The 21,979-nt window shown below is 33.8% G+C and overlaps 1 pseudogene; it reads right to left on the bottom strand.

Annotated features, from left to right (window-relative positions):
- Positions 1-4,291: 4,291 nt before the first annotated feature.
- On the bottom strand, positions 4,292-13,587 carry LOC120590751 (dematin-like; annotated as a pseudogene).
- Between the last annotated feature and the right edge of the window lie 8,392 nt (positions 13,588-21,979).

Genomic DNA, 21,979 nt, shown 5'->3' on the forward strand with positions numbered 1-21,979 from the left:
AATCTGATTGTTTACATGCATGTGTGAAATCTTAAAATTGTTCTTTGTTCCTTCAAGATAGAACTTAAACTGTCTTTGGTGTTAAAGAAAAAAGGCCATGTATTTGTCTTATTCTATCTTTCCTATGTCATTCCCTACATATGGCTTCTGTTTGGACCATTCCTTAATGCATGTCCTTTGGGGCTTTGCACTGTGGTGACTTAATCTTCCTCTTCTATGTGTCAAGAATTACTATAAATATAATCTCTCAAATGCATTTTGATGGTCCTCAGCAGTCCACTCTCAAGCACAATTGTCGAATACTTTTGTGCCCACCCTCCTTATGCCTTGTTCTTATCTTCCAACATATCACCAATTATGCAGTGCCAAAAGTATATTTTAATTGTTAGGTAACTTTCTACCTAGTTTATGAGATTGTAGCCTCTTTGAGGACAAAGAATATAACTTTTTCTGAGTGCCTAGCACCTTGCGTAGTGCCTGCTAGATATAGTTAAGACAGAATAAAAGATTGATAAATGTATTAATTTTAGTGGCTTCCAAAGTCCAACAAGAGTACATATTTATAAAAATACTTTACAAATTTATAGGGCGAGTGGGATTTTAAAGGTGAGTGGGATTGGTCAGTCCATGGACATGGAGCTCTGATTTTTAACTGCTCTCTACTATAAATTTATAAATGACACAAATCTCTAATCTCATGTTGGATAATCTCTACCTGTAACAGAATGATGTGAGCAAGTTTGCTGATGATTAATGAGTTTAATGGAATAAGATAACTTGCAATGTCAAAATAGTATAATTTCTTTGACTGGACAGGGTGTCAAGTTTCCCGCAAAAGGAGCTAGGAAGACATTTATTCGTAGTAGTTTTTTTCAGCCTGAAATGGCTCATTCATATCTCCTGAATTTACTTTCTGCTAATGATCACAAGTCATAAAAACTGTTCCCAAAACTCATCCAGTCCTCAATATTGACTTTCCTGTCCACTAACTTTATTCTCTCTCTTGATTGATTTTATTCACCCTTCTGATTCACTACAGTTTTCTGGTACAAACTTGGACAATAAATATCATGGTTCTAAATCCCAGTTACACAGCCTCAGGCCTCCTTTGTAGTATCCCTTCCTTGATTAATCTAGGCCAGTGTTTCCCATGATAGCTGTATTCTATAAATATCTGGAGGGATTAAAAAATACAGATTAGCAGTTTCCAGTTTAGGCCAATTAGAGAAGTCCCTAAATAAAGAGTTCAAATGTGGATATTTTAAAAAAGCCAGGCATGAGTATTATTGACAGAGACCCTGTGGCCTGATGCAGTGACACTTTTGTGTTCTCAAAGAAGAATAAAAGTTACCATCCTCTGTTTTTTGAAATAGGAAACAAAAAAGAGTCTGTAACTCAATGCAGACATATAGGTTTAGATTGAGGTAATGTCTACTAAATAAATTTACAGATAAAGTAGAGGAAAATAGGTTTAGAATGGTAAATAATTCACCAAAATTATAAGATCATTGATTCAACTTAACTGTGTTCCAAGATAAATCAGATTCCTAAAATCTCACCTAAAACTTTTGTTTTAGAAGCCAAGCTTTCTAATAATACATAAACTTTTAACTTTTTCTTGTGATTACGTTAAGTAGAGGATACTGCCAAAAATTTGAGATTCCAGAGTTTCGATTGTTTTCTTAATTTGAATTTAAATTTTTATCTAATCGAACTTTTATTTATTTATTTATCTATTTATTTATCTATTTTTATTTATTTATTTATTTATTTATTTATTTATTTATTTATTTATTTATTAGGCGGGGGTACCAAACTGTTAAAAAGCTATTAGGAACATATACTCAATGGTTACCATTAATGGCATCATACAATAAAAATTTATTTTCAACATTTTTTGTTTCTGGGGAGCTCTGAAAGCTGAAAAGCTAAATCTCTGAACACATTGTTTTTATTTGCAGGACAAAAATGAAATAAGTTTACTTTGAAATTAGAAATTGCTAATCCTATTTCCTAGAGTTGTTAACAGTGAGTCACTGTTTACAATTGGATTATTCACTGAACCAAGGGCTGCGTACGATGTACAGTGGAAATTGAAAAAGCCTGTATGACTAGCTGCCATTGATTTTATGTTACTGCACAATGGTAAATGTGCCATCTCTTTAACACTGTACTCTATAGCTCTATTAAAGTGCATTTTCACAATTAGAAGCACATGAAAGTAAATTATTTGGTGAGAAGAAAATTAAAAATGCAGTTATCAATGAGATTGACAATTTTTGGCTGCCTCAATAATAATGATTATTTTTTTTAAGTTAGCATTATACAAAAATGTGTAGGTGTTATTAAAGTCATCACATGGCACTGGGAGGTTAAAGGTTCTTTTTATGTTGTTTCCATTGCTGGATAACATGTGAAGCCTGATCTTCTAGTCCTCATATTAAGATGGAGATGTTATCTTCAGTCCTCATATTTAACAGTGTATTACTTGATACTGCAGAGAAACAGAACACTGTGTGTGTGTATGTGTATAAAACAGCATCAATACAAAAAAAAAATGTTTCTAACATTTTTGTTTGTTTATATCTATCTCTATTAACATCTGTCTGTCTGTCTATCTATCTATCTATCTATCTATCTATCTATCTATCTATCTATCTATCTATCTATCATCTATCCGTCTTATCTATCTATAGAAAAAGAGGGGTTTATTATCAGGAATTGAGGAATTGGCTCACACAGTTATGGAGGCTGGCAAGTCTTAAGATCTGCAGGGCGATTCAGTAAGCTGGAGAACTAGAGTAGCTGGTGGTAGTTCCAGCTAAAGGCCAGCAGCCTCAAGACCCAGGGAGAGTCAATGTTTAGTCGATGTTTCTGAAGGCAGAAAAAAGTTATCTTTATAATTTTTGGCTTATCTGAGTATCAATGTGTACATGGATATTCTCTTTCCCTTGTTCTCTTCCTCCCTCTCTCTTTTCTCTCTGTCTGTATAAACACACACACACACACACACACACACACATCCCTCAAATTCACTTTTTTTCACTGTGTCTTCTTTTACTTTTACTTAAATTTTGGCACTAATAGACTACATACATATATATATGGGGGAAGAGAAAGAGAGGGAGGGAGAGAGAGAGAAAGAAAGAGCGAGCGGTAGAAGGGGAGACTCAATGCAACCTTTAATTCCAAGCAGCGTCCCCCTCCTCAGCATTATCACATACATAGTGGAAAGAGATGCCAGGGTCTGGAGAAGAACAAAACCCAGACTCTGGACAAAATTAATTTATATAATTACATATACCTGTGTATTTGTAGAGAAGAAAAGCTGGGAGTGTGAGTAAGGTAGGGCAGAAATTAGGTGAGGAAAGCAGAGGTGTGTGCCCCAATAAATCACATTCTTTGGAGAGTGTGGTGGGGGATGCATGGGTATGAGCAAGACTTGGTATATAGGACACTTAGAAGTGTCATTGTAGCTTGGCCTTTCGAACCCATCCAAGGGAGTCTAAAGGCTTGGGTTCTGCCCAGGAGCTAAGTTGGTGCCAGGAGGTAAAATTTTAGCTGACTTTTGCCTGGAGGTTGATGGTGGATGGTGTTTTGTAGAAATGACATCTCCACTCTAAACAGAGGCTTCTGGTGAAGATACAGGGCTGGAGCAAGAGGCTTTGAAGCTTGGGAGTTGCAAGTAGAGGACAGGGTGAGAGCTAGAGGCAAGGCAGTCTCCCTGCTAGGGGCTGAGCTAGAGCTTGCTCCTGCTAGAGTCAGAGAAGCAGGAGGCCCAGGTGCAGGGGAAGCTGCCAAACGTGAGGCGAGGAGGCATGCTTGGGTGCACACAGGGTCCCAGAGCTTTCTCTGCTACCTGGCTGCTTCCCACTCTCATCTGCCCATTGGTCCAGAGAGCTGACAGGCTTGACATGTAAGTGCCATGTTTATTTCTTCTCACTGTCTTCTGGGGACCTTCATGTGGGCATGGAGGGCTAGGAGAGGGCACAAACATTAACTCTGTTTGTGCTGGAGTCCAGACTAGGTTTTTCTCTGTACGGTGAGGACCAAAATTGAGAGAAGGAACCCCCCTCATTATGGGGAAGAAAGTTCATGTGCCATAGCCATAGGACTACAGATGTCTTGGCTCCCTCTCCACCTGGGGAATGGAGACAGCCCCATCTATGCCCTACCCAAGAGATGGTCAGTCCCAGCTGGCCAGTAGAAGAGGATGCCTTGGTATCAATGAGCCTAGCTCTAGTGACCTGAACAGCAGGAGTAGGGTTAGTCATGGAGAGGGTAGGGGTGATCAGAAGACAGAGATCTTTTTCTTGAGTTTGCTTTGCTTTTACAGAGCCAGCTTGCTAAACTCTTCAGAAAACATGGAAAATAACCTTGAGAAGTCCTCCATTGACAGATGCCTCTCAATCCCATTCTGTCTACACCCAGAGGCAACTTGGTTCACCTCTTATTGGTCACCACCAGCTCTTCATAGTGGTAGATATGCAGGCCAGGGCTTCCAGTCTCACCTGATGGGCTGAAGTCTGTGGACTTTGGTTGGCTCAAAGTGGTTCTACAACTTTGCAGAAAGAAGACTTCGATATCTTGGGTGCAAGGAGGTATGATAGGGTGTCTGGTCAGGCAGGGAGCAGGTTTTTTCTCTAGTTAGGCAATGACTATTCTATCTCTTCTTTCAAGATCATCTTTTCCAAGCTGGAAGTCGCCTTACTGAGTTCCTCTCTCTGATGCTCTGAGTTTTCCTGTCCTCTCTGGAATCATTATTTCCTTTTTTCCCCTCCTTCCTTTGCCTCTCTCTGAGATGTCTTCTGCTTCCTTCATTCTGTTTTCACAATGGCCAGTGTGTGTGTGTGTGTGTGTGTGTGTGTGTGTGTGTGTGGGGGGCATGGCCAGTAGTTGTTTTTGATCTTGGCTGTTGGTTGGGTCAGGGGGCTGGGCTGCAGGGAATTGGCTGACTCCGTGATGAGGTCCTCAATGAAAAGCTTGCTCTGAGGGCTGCCTCCCATGGATTCTCTCTGCTTGTGGAAAGGTAACTTCTTGTAGATGTTGGGATCTGGGCAGGTTGTCTCAGGGTGGTAAAAATGAGTCAGGTTGGTCTGGGAGGTCCCACTAGTTCTTGGGGCTGAAGCCTGGGAGATGATTTCAGGGGACCACGTATTTCAGGAGGGAATAGGTAAAGTGGCTGGTAGATCATGATGTCAAGTCACTCCACATCCAGGATGGCCTTATCTTTGGGGATGACATCCAAGTCCTTATAGCCTAGCACCTAATTCCATGGACTTTGTGTGCTGGCTCTATTTTCTCAACTGACAATGGAGTTAATGCATAACTAATAAATTTTTTAAATTGTTTATCTGTGTACCATGAAAAATAAGCCAAGTTACCACCAGCAGTTTGAGAGAAATTAAAGTTCGTGAAAATTATTTTTAAAGAGCTGTAATACCAGCCATGACTTGAAAAGTTTAAAGCAACTATTTTTAAAAATAATTAATTATATAAATGCCTACAAAGTAGGCTATATATGAGGTTTTATAAATTAGATATTGCACAATAAGAACAATGGTGGTAAATTTGGTTGCATAATATCAACATTGTTATATAGGTAGTTTGGCCCAAATATATGAACATTTATGTATTCAAAAACAAATTTAACATAATATATGATATTAACATATTATGAGTTAGAAAGCATACACCAAAATTATGAATTTTAAAGGATGCTATATAAACATGAATAGAAATAGATATGTAAACAGTTTTCCCCACAACTCAGTTGCCAGTCTTGAGCAACTGAGTGCTTATATCCCATTGGGTAAAATCTGTGAATCATCAGAATTTGACTGCTTAAATTAATCAAAGATTTCATATTTTGAAAAGATTTGTATCTGGTCTTTGTATTTTTTGCCTTGATCTCTGAGATAAAGTTATTTATTTTATTACCTCCCCTCTACAATTTCCAATTATTTGAATACTTTTTTAAATTGTGGCATGGTGTTAGCTGAGCAAAACAGTGGACTGTGAAATCTAGAAAACTACTGAAGAACCAATACAAGCAGATTTAAGTACATTAATTAGTGATATTCAAGAATGTTAAACATAGACATATTTTTCTAGGAAAGCAGTAGCTAAAATAACAATACAACAACAAACATAGGTAGTTGAATTGGCAAAGAGATACTTTGCAGACTGCTGACTCAGTATTATATTGCTTCACAGTTTATTATAAATTTAAGGGCAAACAGGGTTCCTTCAGTTTTTGCTTATGAACGCAAGGAAAAACCTGTTTTAAGTAGGATGTGGTTTATAGAAGCATCTTATTAAAATGACATTCTTCCCGTGGTTGTGTGTATTAAGAACCAGTTCACCCAGCCTAAGATCAATTATTTCTGCCTATGGCAATGAGAGTGTGAGTTAAACATAATTCTCAGAAGCAGTTAGCATTCCACTGAAGGTTATTGCTTCCATCCAAAAGAGGAGTTACCTAATTTAATCAATTCTCTTAGTGTTAAACTTCAGATAGTAAGCAACTTAGGTTATAAACAGTGCAACTATTAAGTATAACAGTTAAGACTCTATGTTTTAACTAGATGATTCACAGAGTAATCAATGGTTAGCCAGAGAGTTCTTGTTGTTTAATACTTAGTTGAACTTTTATCGAGAAGTAAACACAAAACAAATTGGAATATTAACCTATTTCCCTGACTCTAAACTTGCCCTTCTCTCATATGATTTGCATGTTGTCTTTGGGGTTTTCTTTCTAAAGGAAAAACTTAGGCCACTGTTCTGCTTAAAATGTTAATTTGCTCTTCCATGCTCTCTTGGTAGAATTTAAACACCTTTACATGACTTAGTAGCAGCTTCATGATCTGACGTCTATTTACTTCTCTAGCTTCATCTTTTATCTCTGTACCTTTCTCAATATATTTTCCCTTTCTTCCACTTGAATTCTATATCTGGTCTTTCTGAATTTCTCCAAACACAATACAATCTCTCACTTCTGGGCATTAATAAAAGCTGTTGCCTCTATTAGGGACTTCCTTCTTCTGCTCTCTGTCTAATTTTATTCTTTAGGTTTCAACATAGATACCAATGCCATTGAATATCTTTCCCTGATTCACCAAGACTGGATTATTATTCTTTCTGCATAGTCTCATAGTACTCTGTTTTATACATATATGTCTCATTATGCTGAACTTGCTGGTTTATTTAATACTATGACTATTTTCCACGGTTATATTCCTAGAGGCTTGGTGCTAAGCAGGTAGTAGTTGATCAAAACTGCTTATTGAATGATTGCATGATTAAACTCTTAGTTAATGTAAAAGTGTTTCTTAGTCTCTTACAACACATCCCTGAAATTTGATTCACTCCCATCAGTAGTAATGGCTTACTCTGTAGTGGTTTTAATGGCAAATGAGAGGCATAGAAAGATCTTCAATATATGAGGTGTGTGCGTGGGAAATGTATTTAGTTTGAAAAGTCTCCAGGTGACTGATATGTTCCCCTGATGAAATATGGCTCCTGAATTATATTTAATAATTTAAGCACAGGAATTTTCTTCCTAAATTAGCAACATGTTTTAATACAATTTGAAAGTCTTTACACCAAAACCTTGGAGGGGAAAAAAAAGACCTTATCATTTGGATGTTACGAAAAAAGAAGAAAATGGCCAACCAATTACCTGTGCCTCTGTATTCCCAACCAGGTTTTAAAAGTATCATTCCTCACCTGGAAATTCTTTTACTTTCCATTAGTGTGAGATCTGAGGGTACTACTGTTAATGGCTTCTTCAAGAACATGACTTAGCTGTATTAGACCCCTGCTAGAATTTCTGTTTATTGGGAATATGGAAGTGTTTGTTAGGTCCCAGGGTTCACCCAGACAGCATGAAATTTAACATACAGGTAGAAATCTTATCTGTAGGCAGCTACTGTCTCTTTTTCTAACTACAATCTCTGGAAAGATCTGGTCAATATATTTACATAAGAAAATGAAATAAGTTATGGATATTAGAAAGTGAGATGTTTAGAAATAAAAAAAAAGAGTGGCTTTTGGAGTCATGAGCTTTTAGTAATACAATAAGAGGGAGCTTCAGAATTCTTTTACATGAGTAAGAAACAAGCAGCTACTATCTTAATACTAGACAGCATTTACTAAAGTATTTAGAGAAACTTATAGTAAAGTGGTTTGAAAGAACTATTTTAAAAAATTTTGCACCTTATATTTTAGAAAAAAAAGATATTTATTTAGAAGACTTACTACTTGAGAAAAATTACTGAGGAATAATGATTGATTAGTTAGTAAATGTAGTGGAGATAGGAAGCTTACCTCTTGGAAAAGCAAATCTGACTCCTATATCACAGAGTATAAATTCGTTGATGACTTAAATGTAAAAAATATTATGTAGTACTAGAGGAAATATATGTAAATTATATAACTATTGACATTAGTAAATCACTTAAAAACACAATGCAGTATATGATATACTGTTGAACTGTACACTTGAAACATCAGCTTTTGTTGATCAATGTCACTCCAATAATTTTTAATAATAATGATAAAAACACATCATCAGAAGTCCAAATCATCACAAAAAGTTAAGAAAAAAATACATATGTACAAATTGGGGAAGATGTTTGCAAAACATATGCCTAAGATAGCATTTCCTTAATTTATAATGAAATGTCACAAATTAATAGGAAATACAAATAAAATCTTTATGTCAAAGGGATGAAAGACATTTCACACGTGCAAAATAATAACCAATAACAACAAAAATGAAAACATTCAAAATCATTATAAAAATGATATTTAACTACATTTTTTTTTTTTGACAAAGACCAAAAAGTTTGGTAATATTTATGTTACCAGAGGTGTGGGGAGAAATACGCTCTCATACACAGCTTGTGTGTATGCATTGATTTCTTTCGAAACATTTAATTTTTTTGGTATTGAAATTTTGCACTCAGAATTTATTGTAAAGATACAAGTAAATCAATGCTAAAGATGCATGTACAAAGATGTGATTGTAACTGCAAAAGGTTAAGTTCCAAGGGAGCAGGTAATTAGTTTGTTTTATGCAAAGTATCTAGAAAAATGTTTGGCACAGGGTAGGTACTTACTAAGTATTTGTTTTTGTTGTGCTTGTTTATAATAATAATAAAAAGCAATCAAAATGTGTGACAGTATAGGAATTGTTACATAAGTTAGGGTACATTCAATAAATAAATATTTATACAGTTATTTAAAAGATATGAAAAGAAGTGTGCTATGTAAGGACTTTCATTGTACATTAACTGCATATGCATATATAATTTAAAAAACAAGTAACAACATAATGGTCAGTAAGGTCTCATTTTTGTAGATATTTCTTTAAAATGACATACACTAAAATGTTAACCATGGTGAGAGATCATGTAATATTTACTTTTTCCAATGTTATATTGTTATGTATTACTTGTCAAATAAAATTATAAAATGAATTAGTAAAAAAATCCATGTTAATAATTCTCCACAGCTTACAGAGCACATTTCATACTCATTATTAAGGCAGAAGGCTTCTATGATCTTATTGCCATTGCCCTTTGCATTTTAATCAACTACTTTCTCTTTATGTACCCTTTGTTTCAGGCAAACTGACCTATCTGCAAAGATAACTTCATTTTATTATGTCTGTTTTAATGTTACTTAAACTATTTTCTTTTTCTGAAAAGGCATTACCTTTTATTTCAGTTGAAATTCATTCATTTGTCCAAGATGTGTCTCAATAATGCCTTCAATTTTTGAAAACATACAAATTTAAATTAGAAATTATCATTCCTCCAATTATTCTGTATCTCCTGGCATTTATCTCTTTATATATTATATTTGTTTTCTTCTGAATATGTAATTTCCACTTAGAGGATAAGTTTTTTGGTAGTATGGACTAACGTCTTATTTATCATTTTACACAGTATAATGCATAGCAGAACATCTTGAATAGAGTTGAAGATTTTTTTTGAATTGGCAGGCTGAGATGTTTTCAGAAAAAGCTCAATTATATTCTTACTTATATAGTAGAAAAAAGGAAGAAAAATAATGTTTATAAAATAGTTAAAAATTCTGAGGGGAAATTTCAAAATATTTTGCAGAGTTTTATTTCACCTGCTAAATAGAGTTTATGTATATATTTTAAAATCTAACTAACTCAAGTGTGGAAATAAGAACAAGGGATTTTTTTTTAAACCAATGTTTCATTCATTCTAGGTCATCGTTTTGTTTCATTTTACAGTAATTAATATATGTCAGTGATCTTATCATATCACATATGCAGGAGTCAGAACAAATACAGTTTTGAAGCTAGGCTGAGTAAGAGATTTGGAATTGATATATAACCACAGAAGTTTTTGTGATTTTCTCTAACTTAAAAATATCTAAAATCTTTTCGAGCTGATCCATTTGGGAATTTAAGACCAGAAATATTAGATAAGCATCTTAGGAATTGTGACTATGTTTTCTCAAATGCAGCAGGTGTGCAGCACTTTATTTTGGCTTTCATACAGAATCTTAATCTATGCAGGGAGTATGCCACTTTATCTGTCTCAGTCATTAGTTCTACTGACACCACTAAGTTGGGAGATCCAATTGCAATCACGGATAGCACACACCTGTTTAATACTTAACAGCTCTTGTCATGGTGGTCATTTAAAAATAAGGTGGTTCTAAGTGCATCTTTCTTCCCTGGGCAAGTCATTGCTGGGTTGGCAGATTTTCTCACCGAGACACTTGTCGGACATTGCTTTTGTGTCCATCACATCCCCCACTCCTCCATTAACAGGTAGTTATTCAGCTCTGAGTCCCCCATTGCCTCTTTTGGGTACTCAAAGCACTCTGAACTTACAGTACTCAGATGCTCCAGGACTGGCTGTTTTTATGTATATTTTTTTTTCCAAGAATGGCCAAGTAGATATGTATTAGATTTGGGTTTACAAAGGAGTCGAAGCAAAACAGCCTGCTCCACAATTAAAAATGGAAATCTCACTATGAGTTGCCCCAACTCCCTGAGCTGGGGATAAACCAGGCCAATTTATTTAGAAATTTTTTTTTTTTTTTTTTGCTTGGATCTCATTATGGTGCTTACAAGTTGCCCCAACCATCTTTAGGTATCAGTAGAAGGGTAAACTACAGCCTACATAAGGATTGAGTTCAGCTGTCCTATTGAGATCAGGTCTTTTTATTATTATTATTATCAACAGCAACAATAGCAGCAACCACAACCACACACAAAATGGGTACTTTTCATTTTTTACTTATACTCACAAAGCATGTCCAGTTGGGTTGCACATTTGCCTGGAGAACACTGCTAAAATACTTTCAGCCCATTTTTCGATGTCACTCATGTTATTATATGTAATGTCACAAGATGTGATCACAGATATTTAAAAAATATAATGGATTGCATGGTAATTTGCTTTTTTGTTGTTGTTTTAAAAGCTCAAGCATTTTAGCAGTTTAGGAAATATTTTAGAGTTTTTTTTTTCAGATTAAGACAATGCATGCCTATAGTATTCATCATTTATGAAAATGGTGTTTTTCTCTTTTAGACCCCAATTTCCATTCATTGAAGAGCTGAATTCTAAATTAAAGATTGTGGAGAAGAGATATGCAACCTGAATAAAACATTTCAGGAAGAGCCTGTATAATGGTCCTGAATAGAAGGAACTGAAATCTTCTTGAATTGTAATTGGAAAAAATTCAAGTGTGTGTACTCAGGAGCACATGTACTAAGAAGAGGTTAGTTATTATTATGCTTAGTACTATTTAACATTTATGGGGCCCCAATAGTATTTTTAGTTCTAAAGTGAACACAAGTGGTCTGATAAGTGATCTCCCATGTAAATTACTCATGTGGAGATTCACTTCTCATCATTCTCTGTGCAGAGAGAGGCATCATAAATAAACAATTCCAGAATAGGAGAACTGTTAATGCAGTAGTATAATCTACCTCACAGCAAGTTAAAATAAATAGTTCAGATAAATATGGTCTTCAGAAATATTATTTGACACTATTTTCTCTTATCTGAGTTCTCTGACTGGAACTTAGAGAATACAATGATTGGACTCATTCAGAAGTTAGCCAACATATTTGTTGGTTCATACAATGTTACTGAGAAATCGGAGAAGGAAGTCAAGGTAGACTGAGGGGGACTGAAGATTAGGGTCAATCTCTGACCTCAAGGATTTTATGCTCTACAGATAAGTAATGCAATGTCTTTTCTTCTTTGTCTCATATCAACAATATAGAATAAATAATGATAGTTTTTTTTGAGATACTGTCTCTTGTACTTAATTCTGAAAAATCATGATAGAAAATTTCTATAGTTATGCATATTAAAGTCCAGAGAGAATTAAAAATAAGAGAGTATAATCTAATGATAATTACATGTTAGATGGAATTGAGAAAGGTAGATGCCATAATAGAATCTATAAGAATGAATACATGTTTCTATGTGTAAATTTCTTTGCCAGATACTTTATATGCACACATGTTAAAAAAATGGTCCCACTATCTAAGAAAAAACTAAACATCTAGCAATAATTATGATACAGGGGACACTTTGAATTCTAAACAAAGAAGCATAGCCTTTATTCTCCAGGCACTGGGAACTATTGAAAAATTTTGAGCAGGTGAGTGACATGTCTAGAATTGCGTTTTATGAAGATTAACCTGATGGCATTTTCAGGATTGATTAGCGTGAAGCCTGTATTGTGACAGAACAGATTGTGGTGATGCAAGTCTGAAATATGGTGGTGGCAATGAAAATAGAAAGGAAGAAATTGATTTGGAAGATCCATGACAGTAGAACTACAGGACGTGATTATTAAATATGAGGCCTGAAGTGGGGAGACGTCAGAGATGACTCCAGACACTTTCAGCTTGGATGAGAAATCAAGTATGGAAGAGAAAGAATGTCCTGACTGTCAGTGGTTTATTATTATCTCCTGGAGGCCATGAGTCATGTAATCGATTGCATTATAAAAATCTTGGGTCCAAACCCATGTTCCACATCTTCTAAGCATACTGTGTCATCTCAGCATCTATTTTTGCACAGCTATCATTGCCAACCATAGGCATTACGTTACTGAAAAGTATAGTGTGTGGCAAAATTATAGTTGACTAAACCAAGAGAATGCTAAAAAAAAAAAGGCATTTAATGTATTTAAAAAATTAACCCCGGTAAATAAAAGTTATAGTAAAAATCCACTTCCAAAATAAACTAATCTGAGTTAGCAATCTGCTTTAAATTTATCTATCCCATTGAAATCAAAGCAGTAGTTACCCGCTTCCCTCCCTCCCCTCCCTGCAACGCGTATACACATTTAGGTAACTTTTCTCTGGAATCACTTTTATTTGTTCAGGAAATATTGCTAAAGTGGTGTAACCTGCTGAGGCAGACTCTCTTAGACGTTTTATTTTATACAATGTGCATTTCTTTTTAAAGTTTTCAAACCACCCTTACTGACTTAGAATTTAATGTATCTTGCACTTACAATCTCCTTCGCATATTTAGCAACTCTCAGCCAAATGCTTGTATAACTGCTTGGCATGTTCACAAATTACCAAGATCCTAAAGGACACGTATTTCTACTCTTCTATCAACATACTGAGAGCATGGGGTTTAAATAGATGCCTTATACCTGCACTATCCTCTAGATTCATTTAAGTAGTCCAGAAAAGTGGAAAGTAGTAATTCCAGTAATCCTTTGCTTAAGGGGATTTGAATTATTCTATGTATAAATATGAATACAGTTTAACTGCATGCAGATATATATTACCATTTTATAGAAAAATAAAAACACGATTGCCAAAGCCACAGTCAATAAGGCATTACTATACTAACTTCATTCATGACTAAAAATATTTTCCTCCTTTATTTTTCTGTTTTGAATTTCTCATCTTTACTTAAAACTTTATTTTCTTTAATAGTATGTATTTTTGTAATTCCCATATTTTACTTAGCTGACATTCTCAAATTGTAGAGGTCTCACAGAGGCACATAAAGCCAGAGGATAAATGTCACTATTTCATGGAAAGTGTGAAAATGTTACTCTATTTTTTTTTTTGGAGAGATTCCAAAACTTTGGCATTAAAATAAACATTTACTGTTGTTGTTTTTGAGTAAAGGCAACATTCATAGGAATTTAAGTGATAAATCTCAAAATTTCAAAGAGATGTCAGGTTTGGAGAAGGCACCTTATATTCTGTCCGGGATTCCTGGAAGATTGTTTACAAAGTGATTTGCAGCTCAATAGCCAAGATGTTAAGTGCTGGAATCAGACAAACATAGTTTGAGGTCTGAATCTACTATTAACTAGGTGGAAGGCTCTGGTAACTTAATTTCCCTAAACCTTAGCTTCATTGTCTGTAAAATAGAAGAATAATAATGTTTACTGCACAGAGTTGTTACAAAGATGAAATAAGGTATTGTGTGTGGAATTACTTAGTAAGGGACTATCACGTGATTAAAATGGTCACCTGTAATAATTCATAGCCGCTATTAGCATTATACGGTAGCATAAAAGAAGATACCTATTTGATGTTGTGAGTTTAAAAACATCTTCCTAGGACACTTCATAAGCTGGACAGTTGTTTTTCTCCTCACTGCTGTGTCAACTTTGTGCCCTTTGTTTCATTGCCACATACATACATTTCTACATTATCATTGTGATTTAATAACTTGGTTGCCTTTGTTATTCCAAAGAAACTGTGGATTTTCTGAATACTTGTTCTGGGAATAGATACAGATCTCATAGTATACACTGAGCGGGGATAGGTTTATGTAAAATCATAGCTAATGTAAAATTAAACATTGTTAATCGGAAATTTTATTTGTATATTTTCATCTTGCTAGAAAACTGAAATTCTTTATTAACTCGATAAAGTTATTTATATTGAGTTTTAATAATTTTAAGCATTAAAGTAGTTTTAATGAGAATATAAATGTAGAGTGCACAAATATCACCGTTTCATAGTAGACCACGTACAGAACAGAACAGTTGGTAACTCTGGAAAGACAAGTGGCAGGGTTTGGTCACTCATGAGATTAAATTCCCTTTTTAACTGAATAAAAAATACAAAATTTTCAAATAGGTCATGGTCCAATTAAGCATTCATTTTCCAATTCACCATATTATTTAATGGGTAAAATAATGATAACATCCAAATATTATTCAGTGTTCTTCATGGACTTGATTTATTATTTTGAAATTAGCTACAAATTAATTTGAAACAAAAATGCTACCTTATTAAAACTTGCTCGTCAAATGCCTGTAGATGCTGGTTTTATTTTTAATGTAAAGATAAATTTCAGAAATAGTTTTTAAGGTTGAAGGCAATCTTTTCTTCCTCCCCACTGAGTTTCCTTCTCCGTGACATAAAATAGCAACATACATAGCCTTCTTATATACTTAATGACATTTTAGCCAAATATCTGTTTTCTTCTAAGGCCTTAAATCAGGCTTGAAGTAGAAATGACTTAGGTGAAACTTAACACAATGAAACACACCACACATAAAGTAGACTTTTAACTAAATTACAAAATGTAAACCATCAGGTTAAGGCCAGTTTTCCTTTGGCAAACGTATGGGTAGAGATGGTTATGTCAGTATTTCAGGAATAATATCCACTTTGTTTTAGTATGAGTTAACTTGGCAAATTGAATCACGAAGATTAAGTTTTTTTTCCCCCTTAGATAAACTGGAAAGTGATCCTGAAGATTGCCTGAGGATTTTTACTTCAACATAGCCTCAATTTTGGAAGGGTGGAGGCAGTGAGAACAAAGACATTTGAAGTCATCATTCTCATATTCTCCTTTTCAAAGATCATTGAGAAGGGGTAGTGAATGCTTGGCTCTTGGTTAAAGTATTTTAAGAATTTTCTGTGCATCAAAAGTTTTGGAACAGTCCTTTATTCACAGGTAAGTGTGAGATAATTTGAAGGGCTGTGTACTTCTGAAATTGGGACTCTCTGAGGATAATTTCTCAAAATGCAGTGAATAAACCACTGTTAGGACATGAGCTAATTTTAAATGGTTGAAGAATAAATACTTTTAATCTACAATAACTGAGATTTTTAAATATAAATGTGTGATAGGAAATACAGCTAACAAAATAAACCAGAGATTTCTTGAGGTAACTGGAGTTAGTGTGACATAAAATAGGTAGTGTCTATCGGAAATATTTACATTCTTTTTATGATGCAATGACATGTCTTACAAGGATATGGACAAAATAATGAAGATATTATACAAATGACTGAATTTTGGGAAACACTGCCCTTAAAGGGAAAAAATAGATGAATTATGTATTTTTCATTCTGTCTTATTTCGGTGATAGATACTGAGCACTTTGTTGCTTTTACCACCAGTGAATAAGAATGAGTGCATTAGACTAATATCTTCCAGTGGAGAAAAATAAGCAACTTTGTACTGCTTACTAATGTGTTTCTTTTGCCTACCTTGGTTTCAGGTAACACAAGAATTGGTTTTAAATCATGCATTGTGAAGAAAGTTAATCAGTTTTAAATAGGGTTTTTATTCTAAGTTAGAAAATATAAGTGTCCAGAGAGCACGTGTTGGGCAAACCTGTTTGCACATTTATTCTTTCAATTGTACATTCAATGTATGTTCATTAGGTTTCTATTTTTTCTTTCAGTTCACTATAAGACAGTTATTATAATATTTATTTTTCTTTTAAATTCTAGCTTGATTTTTATTGATATCAAGGAAAAGAGAGCCACCACAATTTTTAGGTAAAATTATTTTAGATTTTTGTGTGTGTTTTTGTTGTTGTTGTTGTTGCTGTTAAGCATTTAAAGAAGTGTTTTGCAAGTTGTGGTCATGCACCATTTGAAGAAAAGTCTTCTGAGATGCCTTTCAAAATGTAAGTTCTCTAGGGGTGGAGTCTGGAAGTCCACAATTTTAGATGATTTCTATTTGTGCTTAGAGATTGAGAGCCATTCAAGAAGAGAGTAGGGACTGAGTCTAGTATTTGTGCAGAATTCCACATATATATAAAAGTTAACCCCTCTCCTTACATAATTAATAAACATGATTCTATAATTTGAAGAATTGCCAATTGCTTTTATTCTTTTTTCATTCTCAACTCTCCTTTTTTTCCTCTTTCTCCTTCTTGCTTCAACCCCCTCCCAGGTTAAACACACATAAGTCCCCAACTTAACCTAAGACAATTTTGAAAAAACTGATTCCTCCACATTTATATCTTTATATAATCTTGGAGACCACCCAAGTGCAAACTTCAACTTCATTTTATTTTCAAAAAATGCTTAAGAAATGAACAATACACACACATGCCCTGAATATGGAAGCTGAAAAAATTAAGTGCCTTGTTTCACAGAATGCTACAGCTTGAATGTCTATGATTTAAGATATTTTCATTGATTCATTTTCTGTTGAGCTGATCGAAAATTGTCAGAGCAATTGTGAGTTCGAGGATAATTTTATTGCTACTTCTAGCTACACCCTAGTGAGATAAAATAAAATAAAGGGAAAGTTAAACACATCTTGTTCTAATGCAGAGATGAATAGCAATGAAAGAGTCCCAGAGTGGCACTTCTGGCATTGGTCAACAAAGGTGAAAAGCAACATGGGACAAACAAAGAAAAATGGGGGTAGGGAACATTCCCATAAATTCAAAATTAAGTTCCTCCTTCAATTTCCGTGAAACAAACTCCCCGTGGCGAACATCTGGCAAGCCATTAATTTTTGTTACTTTATTTTATTTAAAAAAATCTTAAGGTGAGAAAAACTTCTTCATTTAGAGACTTGATTTAGCATTAAGGCTAAAGTACGTGCCATGGTGTTGACATTTGTGTAGGACCCATGATCCAGCAGAGCATATTGTCCTTAAACCTCTTCTAAGTTTTCCACCAAAAGTTGCAGTTCCTTGTCATATTTAAAAATCATTATTTTTTAAATATATAAATCAGCTGGTCAGTGGCCTGTGTCTGCTGGAAGAAAAGTGACTGTAATATTCTTCAACATTATAGCTTGTTGCTTGCATTTTTTTAATGTATTATTTTTTTACGGGAGCCTGAACGTCAAAACTATTTACATAAAGCTTTTCCAGTGATCCGTCAGAAGGATGTGAACTGTTGATTACACCATTTTCTTTATTTGCACAGCTGCTATAACCTTCAATCTAAATCATTTTCTTACTGTATCTTCCCTTTCTCTTTGCTTTCTTTTTTCTCCTTTGTGAGCTAACCATCACTTCCTAAACTAAACATTTCATATTCCACCATCAGAACTATTCATGCACGTCAACTTCCAAGCCATGAAGTTGCTTATTAGTCAGGTTATTTTCTGTAAAAAGTTCTGGGTAAATGTTAGAAAAACAAATGAAAATGATTTTTTTGTTGTTGTTGAATCTAGTGTAATTTGTGAACTCATATCTTAATATTTCTTTGATTGCACGTATGTGTCTGTCTGTCTGTCTGTCTGTCTATCTATCTATCTATCTATCTATCTATCATCTATCATCTATCATCTGTCTATTATCTATCTATTCATTTATCCATTCATCCATCCATCCATCATCTATCTTAATTAGCATATGTTGTTGACCTAAATGATTTTAATTCAAAAACACTCAGTTTCGTGAATGATTCTAATAGACTTTTTTCAAAAATAACACAGAAATATAGTTTCTGCTGTTTATCGTAATTACCTTGTCTCTGAACATTCATATAATAATTACTATAAGCTGCTAACCAACCCTGAATCTTTTGTGAAAAAAACTTTTAAATATTCTTCTTTTAGTCTTATAAAGCCTTTTGTGATTATAGGTATGCAGTAAAACTTCAGTATTGACTTATGAAACAACTCCAATAGCCTTTTTAAAAGAGTTTAGTTTTAGTAGAAGTTTTTTTTGATGGTAATATTATTTTTGAGAGGCAAAAGATTAAGTATAAGCTGAATCTTGAGTTTTGTTAATGGGTTCTAGTATAACTGCATAGTGAGTTACATTTAAAATAATAATAAAAAAAACTGGTTGTTATATAGTTTTCCCCAAGAGTATCAAATTAACTAAATATCTATGTCTGTACTTATCAATGTATAAAATACTGTGCTGCTTGCAAAGTGAATTTTATAGAATTCCTTTGCATTTGACAGTAACTCTGGGAGTTGAGTTAAGGTAGATATAATTACAGAGATGAAAAGTCGAGGAGAAAAGATATAATTTTGAATAGAGAAACCTGAAGTCCGATTTCAAAAGTTTGTATGAAGAGTAAGTGCAAAGTTCTGTTATTCCACATGTGCTATTCTTTTCAACATAGTGAGATTTTCTATATTTTTTGAGGTTTTAATTTCATTGAGCCATTTTTAAACACATATACAAAGTAGTGTATAAAATTCAAACGGATAATTTTAGATGTATAATTGAGTTCCATTACTCCTTGAGAGAAATACAGGACCCATAAAGAATTTCATGTCAGTATTACTCTTTAATTACATGAATTGTACAGAAACAGTTTATAAATTATTCCAAAATCCAGAGGAATGTAGAATTAAAACAGGATAGCCTACATTTAAGCTCTTGGCAGCATATTCCATTTCTTACTGCTGATGTAACAATGCAATTTCCTTATCAATTTACTACTACTTGATTTTCTTTTCTTTCACTTAAAATGTGTCTTGGAGTTCTACATATATAATTTATCTTTTTCTTTTTAATTAGAGTTTTCCACAGTAGCAATATGATATAATAATTTATATACAATTCCCTCATTGTTGAGCAATTTACCCATATTTTTGCTATTAATAAATCATGCTCCATTAAACTACTTTTTTCATATGTTCATGTACAAAAGTCACTATTTCTAACATATATTTCTAGAAACAGAATGAATGTTTCACCATTATGATCACTTTTGAGTTCGATGCATTCTGCTGAATACTCTTTCTATCAAAAATAAGTGGTCATTGTCTCCGCCAGAGTCTAACTAGATATAATTGATTATAATTATTTTCTAGTATTTATTACATTATCATTTTCATTTTCATTTTCTTGATTACTGAGAGTTCTGATCATCTTTTCAAATATTTAGTTTTTTCCCCTAGGAATTACCTATCCCTGTTTTGACCATTTTCCTATATAGTTTTTTTTTTTTCTTATTGATATGTAGAAATACTTTATATATTCTAGTTGAAATCTAAACATAAAGGAGACAGAAGAATGGGTTAACTTTCTGGGCTTATATTTTATCATCTGCAAAATGGGGACAATAAAAGCACCTTCCTCATAGTAAGGGCTAAATAGCTGTTAGTTGTTTTTATTAACTTTCCATGAGTATATATCTAAATCTCCAGTGCTTTTTCTAAAGAAGTCTGAAGTCTATTAAAACTCTTTATGGAGCACAAGAGTAGAAAAAATGGTAGAGGAGTTCCAAAATGTTAATTATGTATATTTCTTCTACCTAACATGCAGAGCCCTAAAGGGAATCTCTGAGGGTCTGTGAGCACTTGTTAAATATTAAGTAGAAACTTATTGTCTGATTCACTTAATCAATACTGACAAAGAGAGTTTGCTCAGGCCTTCTCCCCAAATATGTATCTATCTGATTCATCTAAATTTACTTCTTGTATTGCATAATTTAATCAGATCATTGCTTTTCTCTAAGAGATTTATTATTTGTAGATATAACTAATATACTTAAAAGATTTATGGGAATTTACTTTCAAATTTAATTATCAGACTATTTCAAGGTAACCAATAAGTTTCATGAAGTTCATACATTGTCTATATTCTCCACTCTCTTTGAATTTTTAGTTCTGTTGTTTATATTTATGTATAGGTATATATGTCTATTTGCTTTTTTAAAAAATCAAATAGAGAGAGGTTATTTAGAGAAATGGAGGAAAGATGGACCCAAATCTGATTAGAAACTATACTTTGTTATTGAAGAACAAGAATCGAATTCTAGCATCCATGCAGACAGATTTCGACAGGTGATTTTCTTTTATGAAAGAATGTGTAAAGAATTTTACCCTTACAATTTTGTCATTATTATAATTCCCTAAAATTCCTAATACTCTCCAAAGACTTTTGAATACTTTTATCACCTTGATCTTTTAATTTTCCTTGAGTTTGCTTATGCTACTGCTCTTCTATTTCAAAAGTTGGTTCTTACCCACTTGATCTGTTAATTGGCGTTTTACCTTCTGAGGTTCCTGGAGCTGCTTTTTCCTGCCAACTGACTTTGTGTGCTCTTAATGTACTTCTTTACATTCACTCTCTACCTTATCTTTCAATTTGTATCATCTCTCTTATTTCTGTTTTCTTCAGCTGCCTTGAGCTTCTTTTATTTTGTGTACATAGACAAAAAATGCCCTTATGACAAGGAATGTCACTACTAATCTTATTTTCCATTTCTAGTTTGTATTTTTTTTTTTTTCATTTCTTAACCTACATGCTAACACAATGCCAGGCTTATTTCGAGATTTTTAACTCAGTCAGTATCAACTGGAGTGTGTTAAACTAGGAGGAAAAAAAAAATCAAACAGAATAAGAATTACCGGAAATCAGCTGTACTTTCTGGATGAGGAACTTTGGTAATTGAATTGTTACATAGCCACTAGGTGTAGGGAAAAGAATACAAAATGCCTGAGATAAAACAGGAGAATTATTGAGTCTGTTAAATTAGATTTGAATAATTTGCTTCTGTGATAAAACCTATTCCTATAGGGACGCATCATATGACTGAACCTGAAAATAAAATTACTGTTAGGCCTAAAGCTCATTAACAATGCAGCAGCACTGCCAGATATGTAGCACATTAAGTAACACAACCCATTGCCTGGTTATGACTGACCATCAGCATCAGGAAACAAACAGATTGCATATGTATTAGATTTAGAGTAGCATTTTTCTTTTTCTATATGTGTGAATAAGAATGAACAAATGGCAGATTTAAAGTTTT

The sequence above is a fragment of the Pteropus medius genome, unplaced genomic scaffold (genome assembly GCF_902729225.1).
Source record: "Pteropus medius unplaced genomic scaffold, Ma_sr-lr_union100, whole genome shotgun sequence".
Taxonomy (NCBI): Eukaryota; Metazoa; Chordata; class Mammalia; order Chiroptera; family Pteropodidae; genus Pteropus; species Pteropus medius.